The sequence below is a fragment of the Rattus rattus genome, chromosome 2, assembly GCF_011064425.1.
Source record: "Rattus rattus isolate New Zealand chromosome 2, Rrattus_CSIRO_v1, whole genome shotgun sequence".
Lineage (NCBI taxonomy): Eukaryota > Metazoa > Chordata > Mammalia > Rodentia > Muridae > Rattus > Rattus rattus.
The window spans coordinates 39,284,992-39,294,005 of NC_046155.1; the positions used below are offsets into that span (position 1 = coordinate 39,284,992).

At 43.7% G+C, this 9,014-nt stretch overlaps 1 pseudogene; it reads left to right on the forward strand.

The window, feature by feature from the left end:
* The first annotated feature begins 1,630 nt into the window (after positions 1 to 1,630).
* On the forward strand, positions 1,631 to 2,740 carry LOC116893792 (annotated as a pseudogene).
* Positions 2,741 to 9,014: the final 6,274 nt, after the last annotated feature.

Consider the following 9,014-nt stretch of genomic DNA (forward strand, 5'->3'; position numbering starts at 1 on the left):
CCATAGGAATAACAACAGTACCAATTAACCAGACTCCTCAGAGTTCCCATGGATTAAACCAACAAGCAAAGTTTACATGGGCTAGGCCATGGCTCCCACTACATATGTATCAGAGGACCACCTCATCTGGTATCAGTGGAAGTAAAGGTACTTGGTCCTGTGAAGGCTTGATGCCCCAGAGAAAGGGGATACTAGAGGGGTTAGGTGGGAGTAGAGGGAAGTGTCCTCTTAGAGGCAAAGAGGAGAGGGAAGGAGTAGGGGTTTGTGCAGGGGAGACTGGGAAAGGGGATAACATTTGAAATGTAAACAAATAAAATGATTAATAAATTAAAATCTAGGCTTTGAAAAAAATTAAACTTACATACATATACTTTCACTTTGTACAGTTACAACTGGTGAAGATTATAAGCTCCATGTTAATTTCCTTATCACAAAAATAAAAGTCTAGGCAGCAATGAATTCAGGAAATAAATACAGCTAAATTAAGCATCATTATTTTTTTAATTTTATATTTGTTATGGCAACTTCATACTCCTTAGTCAAGGATTTTGTCAATTTGCTCACTTAAAATGCTTGACACCCCTTATTCCACATCCTAATTGTTGTGATTAAAGATAATACCATCATACTTAGAACAAACCAACTCTTTTGCTCAGTTTCACTGTGGTTATTTAATAAAGCTAATCAATTAATTATGTTGAAATAAATGATTATAGAGATCAGAACTTGTAGATAGGTAGATGGATAGATAGATAGACAGACAGACAGACAGACAGATAGATGATAGAAAGCAGTCTAAATATTTGCTTCCCTCAGTTAATATTTTGAAATTCTATTCTCCATGGCAACAATGTTAGGAATTGATTGTTACAATTGCTCTCATGCCACAACCATCATGGATACTGTATTGTCCCAGGAAAGGACACATTTAAGTTCTCCATCTATGAACCAAGAAACTTGATCCCACCAAACACCAAACCTATAGACACCATCATGTTGAATTTTCAGCCACCACAACTATGAGAAATAAACTTATCTAGTTAATAGACCACACATGCATATACAGACTCTGTTTAATGAAATCACATAAGAGCAATGTTACACAATAGCTTATATGTTTCATTTTTGGAGAATTTGAAATGTGCATGTGGAAGGTGTGTGTGTGGTGTGTGTGTGTGTGTGTGAGAGAGAGAGAGAGAGAGAGAGAGAGAGAGAGAGAGAGAGAGAGAGAGAATGGGACATCATACAGTTGATGTATCTTAAAATTCCAAGGACTTTTGCCTTGGGTTCTGAAGGGAATGATTCTAAGATTGCACATTTATTAGAAATGGTGACTATCTTGAAGATGCTTTACAGAATAAGGCAGATGATACTCCAAGACATGTATTCATTAAAATACAATTTTATAGACATCATAGAACATGTTATAGAATCTCTGAGTGCCTCTAAAGAGAAACGACAGAGCATACACTAGCAGGTTGACAAAACCTCTAGAACAAAAGGAACCAAGATACCACCTCACACCAGTCAGAATTACTAAGATCAAAAACTCAGGTGATAACTTTGCTCCTCCCTTTTCCAGAGGCAGACGCATCTTCTCGTGCAGTGCCAGCTTCGTCCCATAGACAAGATGGTGAAGGTCAGTGTGAACGGATTTGGCCGTATTGGGTGACTGGTTACCAGGGCTGCCTTCTCTCCATCTGGCAAAGTGGAGATTGTTGCCATCAATGACCCCTTCATTGACCTCAACTACATGGTCTACACATTCCAGTATGACTCTACCCATGGTAAATTCAATGGCACAGTCAAGACTGAGAATGGGAAGCTTGTCATCAATGGGAAGCCCATCACCATCTTCCAGGAACAAGATCCTGCTAACATCAAATGGGGAGATTGCTGGTGCTGAGTATGTCATGGAGTCTACTGGCATCTTTACCACCATGAAGAAGGCTGAGGCTCACTTGAAGGGTGGGGCCAAGAGGGTAATCCTCTCCACCCCTTTGGCCAATGTTCCCATGTTTGTGACGGGTTTGAACAATGAGAAATATGACAACTCGCTCAAGATTGTCAGCAATGCATCCCGCACCACCAACTGCTTAGCCCCCCTGGCCAAGGTCATCCATGACAACTTTGGCATCATGGAAGAGCTCATGACCACAGTCCATGCCATCACTGCTACTCAAAAGACTGTGGATGGCCCCTCTAGAAAGTTGTGGCGTGATAGCCATGGGGCAGCTCAGAACATCATCCCTGCATCCACTGGTGCTGCCAAGGCTGTGGGCAAGGTCATCTCAGAGCTGAATGGGAAGCTCACTGGCATGGCCTTTTGTGTTCCTACCCTCAATGTACCCATTGTGGATCTGACATGTCGCCTGGAGAAACCTGCCAAGTATGATGACATCAAGAAGGTGGTGAAGCAGGTATCTGAGGGCCCACTAAAGGGCATCCTGGGCTACAATGAGGATCAGGTTGTCTCCTGTAACTTCAACAGCAACTCCCACTCTTCCACCTTTGATGCTGGGGCTGACATTGCTCTCAATGACAACTTTGTAAAGCTCATTTTCTGGTATGACAATGAATAAGGCTACAGCAACAGGGTGGTGGACCTCATGGCCTACATGGCCTCCAAGGAGTAAGAAACCCTGGACCACCCACCCCAGCCCAGCAAGGATACTTAGAGCAAAAGAGAGGCCTTCTGTTGCTGAGGAGTCCCTATCCCAACTCAGTCCCCAACACTGAGCATCTCTCTGACAATTCCATCCCAGACCCCCATAATAACAGGAGAGGCCTAGAGAGCCCTCCCTACTCTCTTGAGTACCATCAATAAACTTCGCTGCATACATACACACACCCAAAAAAAAACCCTCAGATGACAACAGATGCTGGCGAGGATGTGGAGAGAGAGGAATACTCCACTATTGATGATGGGACTGCAAGCTAGTACAACCACTCTGGAAATCAGTCTGGAGGTTCCTCAAAAAGTTGGACATTGTATTACCTGAGGACACAGCTATACCACTCCTGGGCACATACCCAACATATAACATATGATGCTCCAACATAAAACAAAGACACATGCTCCACTATGTTCATAGCAGCCTTATAATAGCCAGAAGCTGGAAAGAACCCAATTGCCTTCAACAGAGGAATGGACACAGAAAAATGTGGTATATCTTCACAATGGAGTACTCAGCTTTCAAAAACAAAGACTTCATGAAATTCATAGGCAAATGGATGGAACTAGAAAATATCATCCTGAGTGAGGTAACCGAATCACAGAAAAACACACATGGTATGCACTCACTGATAAGTGGATATTAGCCCAAAAGCTCAAATTACCCAAGATACAATCTACAGACCACATGAAGCTCAACAAGAAGGACAACCAAAGTGCAGATGCTTCAGTCCTTCTTAAAGGAGGGAAAATATTCATAGGACGAGATACAGAGACAAAGTGTGGAGCAGAGACTGAAGGAATGGCCATTCAGAGCCTGCCCTACCTGGAGAACCAACCAATACATACATACACACATACATACATACATACATACATACATACATACATACATACATACGCTCATATGCGTGTGTATATATAAATGCATATATTTGCATATGCGCATGTGTATGTATATGTGTGTTGCATTTGCATATGCATGTGTGTATGTAAATGTATATATATACCAAACCTAGACAATATTGATGAAACCAAGAAGTGCATGCTGACAGGAGCCTGATACAGCTGTCTCCTGAGAGGCTCAGCGGGAGAATGACAAATACAGAGGCGAATGATAGCAGCAAAACATTGAACTGAGAACGGGGTCCCCATTGAAGAGTTAGAGAAAGGATTGAAGGAGGCATCCTGCCTCAAGCATACTAACAGCTTCTCTTGCTGAAGATGTTTGGCTATCTTTACTATCTGAAGGGAAAGAAAGAGCAGCAAGTCTGCACATGTGAACAGCATGGGCAGGCAAACCGTCTACTGAGGGAACCAACCAAACAAGGGGGCAGGAACTTATCCTCTTCCCATAGCTCATTCACTCAACTGGAAAACCATCAGGATATAAGAAAAACCATAGAATAGTAGAAGTAGAGAAGACAAGAAAAGATGAAACTCCTCCTTATTAGGAGAAGCACATCCTTTTTCTGGAACTAAAAAACTGAAATTGGGAGTACTACTGCTTTGTGCATAGGCATCCCTCATTTCATGCTTACACTGCCACCTGCTGGCTGAAAATTTTCTCTCCCCTCTCCCTCCTCCCTCCCTCCCTCCCTCCCTCCCTCCCTCCCTCCCTCTCCTCTCTCTCTCTCTCTCTCTCTCTCTCTCTCTTTGTTATTTTATTTTACTTACATTTCAAATGTTATCCCCCTCCCAGTTTTCCCTCCACAAATCCTCACCCTTTCCCCCTCCCCATGGCTCTATGAGGGTGCTCCCCCACTCGCCCACCCACTCCTGCCTCAGCAACCTAGCATTCCCCTACCCTAGGTCATCAAGCCCCGAAAGACCAAGGGCCTCCCCTCCCATTGATGACCAATAAGGCCCATCCTCTGCTACATAGGCAACTGGAGCCAAGGGCCACTCCCACCACCACCACGTGTACTCTTTGGTTGTTGGTTTAGTACCTGGGAGCTTTGGGGGATCTGGTTGGTTGATATTATTCTTGCTATGGGGTTGCAATCCCCTTCGGTTCCTTCAGTCTTTCCCCTAACTCATCCATTGTCCCTGTGCTCAGGCCAATGGTTGGCTGCTCGCATGTGCTTCTGTATTGGTGCGGTTCTGGCAGAGCTTTTCAGGAGACAGCTATACCAGGCTGCTGTCATCAAGAGCTTCTTGGCATCAGTGACAGTGTCTGGGTTTGGTGTCTGCAGATGGGATGGGTCCCTAGGTGGGGCAGTCTCTGGATGGCCTTTCCTTCAGTCTCTGCTCAAGTCTTTGTCCCTGCTTTTTCTCTTGACAAGAGCAATTCTGGATTAATATTTCTGGGTTGGATGGGTTTCCCCATCCCTCAACCAGGGGTTGTGCCTAGCCACTGGATATATGCTCTACAAGTTCTACCTCCCCTTTGTTGGATATTTTTGGCTAATGTCCTCCCTCTTGGGTTCTGGGAACCTCTTGGGTCCCTGGCATCTAGAACTTTCTAGTGCCTACTCCCAGTTCTCCTTCCCCACTGCTACACACTTCCTTTCAAATTCCTAACCCTCTGTACTTTCTTTTTTTTATTTTTTTTAAATATTTTATTTATTTATTATCTATGAGTACACTGTAGCTGTCTTCAGATACACCAGAAGAGGGCATCAGATTTCATTACAGATGGTTGTAAGCCACCATGTGGTTGCTGGGATTTGAACTCAGGACCCCGGAAGAGCAGTCGGTGCTCTTAACCACTGATCCATCTCTCCAGCCCCCCCTCTGTACTTTCTGTGCCCCATCTCCTCCCATATCTTTTCCCTCCCCATTCTTTCTCCCTGCCAGATCCCTGACTCGTCCAACTTTCCAAGATACTTTCTTCCCTCTTCTGAGTAGGACTGTAGCATCCACACTTTGGAGTGGTCTTCCTTCCTCTTGGATTTCACATAGTCTGTGAGTGCTATCGTGGGTATTGCAGGCTTTGTTATGGCTAATATCTACTTATCAGTGAGTGCATAACGTGTGTTCTTTTGTGACTGGGTTACCTCACTCAAGAAGTTATTTTCTAGTTCCATCCATTTGCCTATGAATTTCAAGAAGTCATTGTTTTTGATAGCTTAGTAGAACCCCATTGTGTAGATGTACCACCTTTTCTGTATCCATGTGTTCTTTCCATCTTCTGGCTATTATAAATAAGGCTTCTATGGACATAGTGGGGCATGTGAACTTCTTATATGTTGGAGCATCTTTTGGGTATACAGTGAAGAGTGGTAATAGAAGAGAAAGTGGGAAAGAACCTCAAACACATAAACACATTGGCACAGGGGAAAATTTCCTGAACAGAACACTGACAACTCATCCTCTAAGAGCCACAATTGACAATCGGGACCTCATAAAATTCCAAACCTTCTGTAAGGTTTGGACACTGTCAGTAGGACAAAACAGAAACCAACACATTAGGAAAAGATCTTTACCAACACTACCTCAGATAGAGGACTAATATGTAATATAACAGAAACTCAAGAAGATAGACTCCAGAGAACCAAATAGCCCTATTAAAAAATGGGGTACAGAACTAAACAAAAATTCTCAATAGAGGAACATCAAATGGCTGAGAAGCATTATAGTCATCAGGAAAATGCAAATCAAATGACCCTGTGAAAACACAAATCACACAGTCAGAATGGCTAAGGTAAAAAACTCAGGCAACAGCAGATGCTGGAGAGAATGTGGAGAAAGAGGAACACTCCTCCATTGTTGGTGGAATTGCAAACTGTTACAACCACTCTGGAAATCAGTCTGGAGGTTCCTCAGAAAATTGGACATTCCACTACCTGAGGACCATCTATAACTCTTCTGGACATATACTCAAAAGATACTCCAACATACAACAAAGACACATGCTCAACTATGTTCATAGCAGCCTTATTTATAATAGCCAGAAGCTGGAAAAACACAAATGCCCTTCAATAGAGGACTAGATACAGAAAATGTACATCTACACAATGGAGTAATATTCAGCTATCAAAAACAATGACTTCATGAAATTCGTAGGCAAATGGATGGAACTAGAAAATATCATCCTGAGTAAGGCAACCCAATCACAGAAAAACACACATGATATGCACTCACTGATAAGTGGATATTAGCTCAAAAACTTGAATGCAATCCACAGACCACAGGAGGCTCAAGAAGAAGGGTGACCAAAATTTGGATGCTTCAGTCATTCTTAAAAGGGGAAACAAAAATATCCATAGGAGCCAAAGTTTAGAGCAGAGACTGAAGGAGCGGCCATTCAGAATCTGCCCCATATGTGGGGCAAATATATATACCAAATATATATACAGCCACCAAAACTAGGTAAGATGGATGAACCTAAGAAGTGCAGGCTGACAGGAACCAAATATAGACCTCTCCTGAGAGATACAGCCAGAATACAGCAAATACAGAGGCGAATGTCAGCAGCAAAACACTGAACTGAGAATGGGACCCCCCACTTAGGGGGAATTAGAGAAAGGATTGGGAAAACTAAAGGGACTTACAACTCCATAATAACAACAGTGCCAACCAACCAGAGCTTCCAGGGACTAAACCCCTACCCAAAGACTATACATGGACTGACCCTGGGCTCCAACTGCATATGTAGGAGAGAATAGCCTTGTAGGCACCAGTGGAAGGAGAAGCCCTTGGTCCTGTCAAGGTTGGACCCCCAGTGCAGGTGAATGTCGGGGGGGGTGGTAAGGGGAGTTGGGGGAACTCCCATATGTGGAAGGGGTAGGGAATAGGAGGCTTATGGACAGGAGACCCAGAAGGGACTAATATTTGAAATGTAAATAAAGAAATATATCCAATTAAAAAAAGAAAGAAAAGACCCTCCTGAGTGTGGTAATCCAGACCCAGAAAGACAAGTGTGGTATTCCTGTATTTAAATAAGTGCATATTAGCTATAAAGGAAAGGATAACCACACTATAATTCACAGACCCAAAGAAGCTAAGTAATAGTGAGGGCTCAAGGGGGAGAAATATAAATTTCACTGTGACAGGGAACTAGAATAAACACTGCAGCTTCCTTCAGGGGAGGAAGCTGCATAGGGGAAGTGGGGTTTAGAACAAAAGGGACCAATCGGGTGATAGGAGGAGAGAGTGAGAGAGTAACAGGAGAGACAATTGGAATCAGTAGACATTTCTGGGTTGAGCAAGAAACCTAAGACAATAGAAATTCCCAGGAATCTTTGAGGGTCACCCTGGGTGGGTCTTGGGGAATCACTCTGAAGAGGGAGAAGGATTGTAAGAACCAGAGGAGTCAAGGACAACACAAGAAAACCCACAGAATCAACCGGTCTGTGCCCATGAGGGTTCACAGAGGCTGAACCACCAACCAGGGAGTGCAAGGGACTGACATAGGCCCTCCACATGTTACAGTTGTGCAGCTTGGTCTTCTTGTGGGACTTCTAACAGTGAGACCAGGTGCTGTCTCTTACTCTGTTGCCTGCCTTCAGGACCCTTCGCTCCTACTTGATTGCCTCATCTAGCCTTAATGAAAGAGGAGGTGCCTCATCTTGCTGCAAAGAGATATGCCAATGGCTTGTTAATATCTATCATGGCCAGCACTTTTCTGAAGAGAAACAGAGGAGGAGTGGATGGAAAGATGGGGAGAAGAGAGGTAAGGGAGGAAGTGGCTTGTCTTTACTGAGGTAGGCTTTTTGTCTTGACTGAGCATCAGAGTGGAGCTGACTCTGAAGACATGGGTGCAGGTGAGCAGGAGAACTGACCCTGCCTCCTGCCAATGGCTGCATTGGATGACTTAATCAGAGCAGTGCTGAAGAGCTCACCCTGTATGGAAAAGGGGGAGCAGGCAGGCTGACAAGCTCAGCTGCCATCCGGGTCCAGGTCCAGGTCCAGGGCTTTAGTTGGCTCACCCAAAAGTCATCTGTTAACCGTTGGAACACATGAAAGGGCTGGTCTCACTGAACCAAAACTGCAGGATCTCCGTGACACAGAATAACAACATGATAACCAGGAGGTGCCCAGTATTGATGGTGTCACAGAAATCAAACCAAGGACACGTTATAATGAACATTTGAAAGTGATGAGATGTTTTCTCTGCTTTGTTTTGCTTGTTGTTGGGTTTTGGTTTTGCTGCCGCTGTTGTTCCTGTGTTCTTTATTTGGTCTAGGGAAGTTATAAGGGCAGTGGATGGATACTAGGGGACAGGGAGAAGAGTGGAACTGGGGTGCATGATGTGAAACTTACAGAAAATGAATAAAGTTTTTTTTTAAAGGGAAGTTATGGAGTATCCAAGCTGTAAGATATTTTGAGTTGTGGTTATGTGGTTTTGCTTTAAATCTATGATTTGTTACTATACAATTAGCACTTCCAAATCATA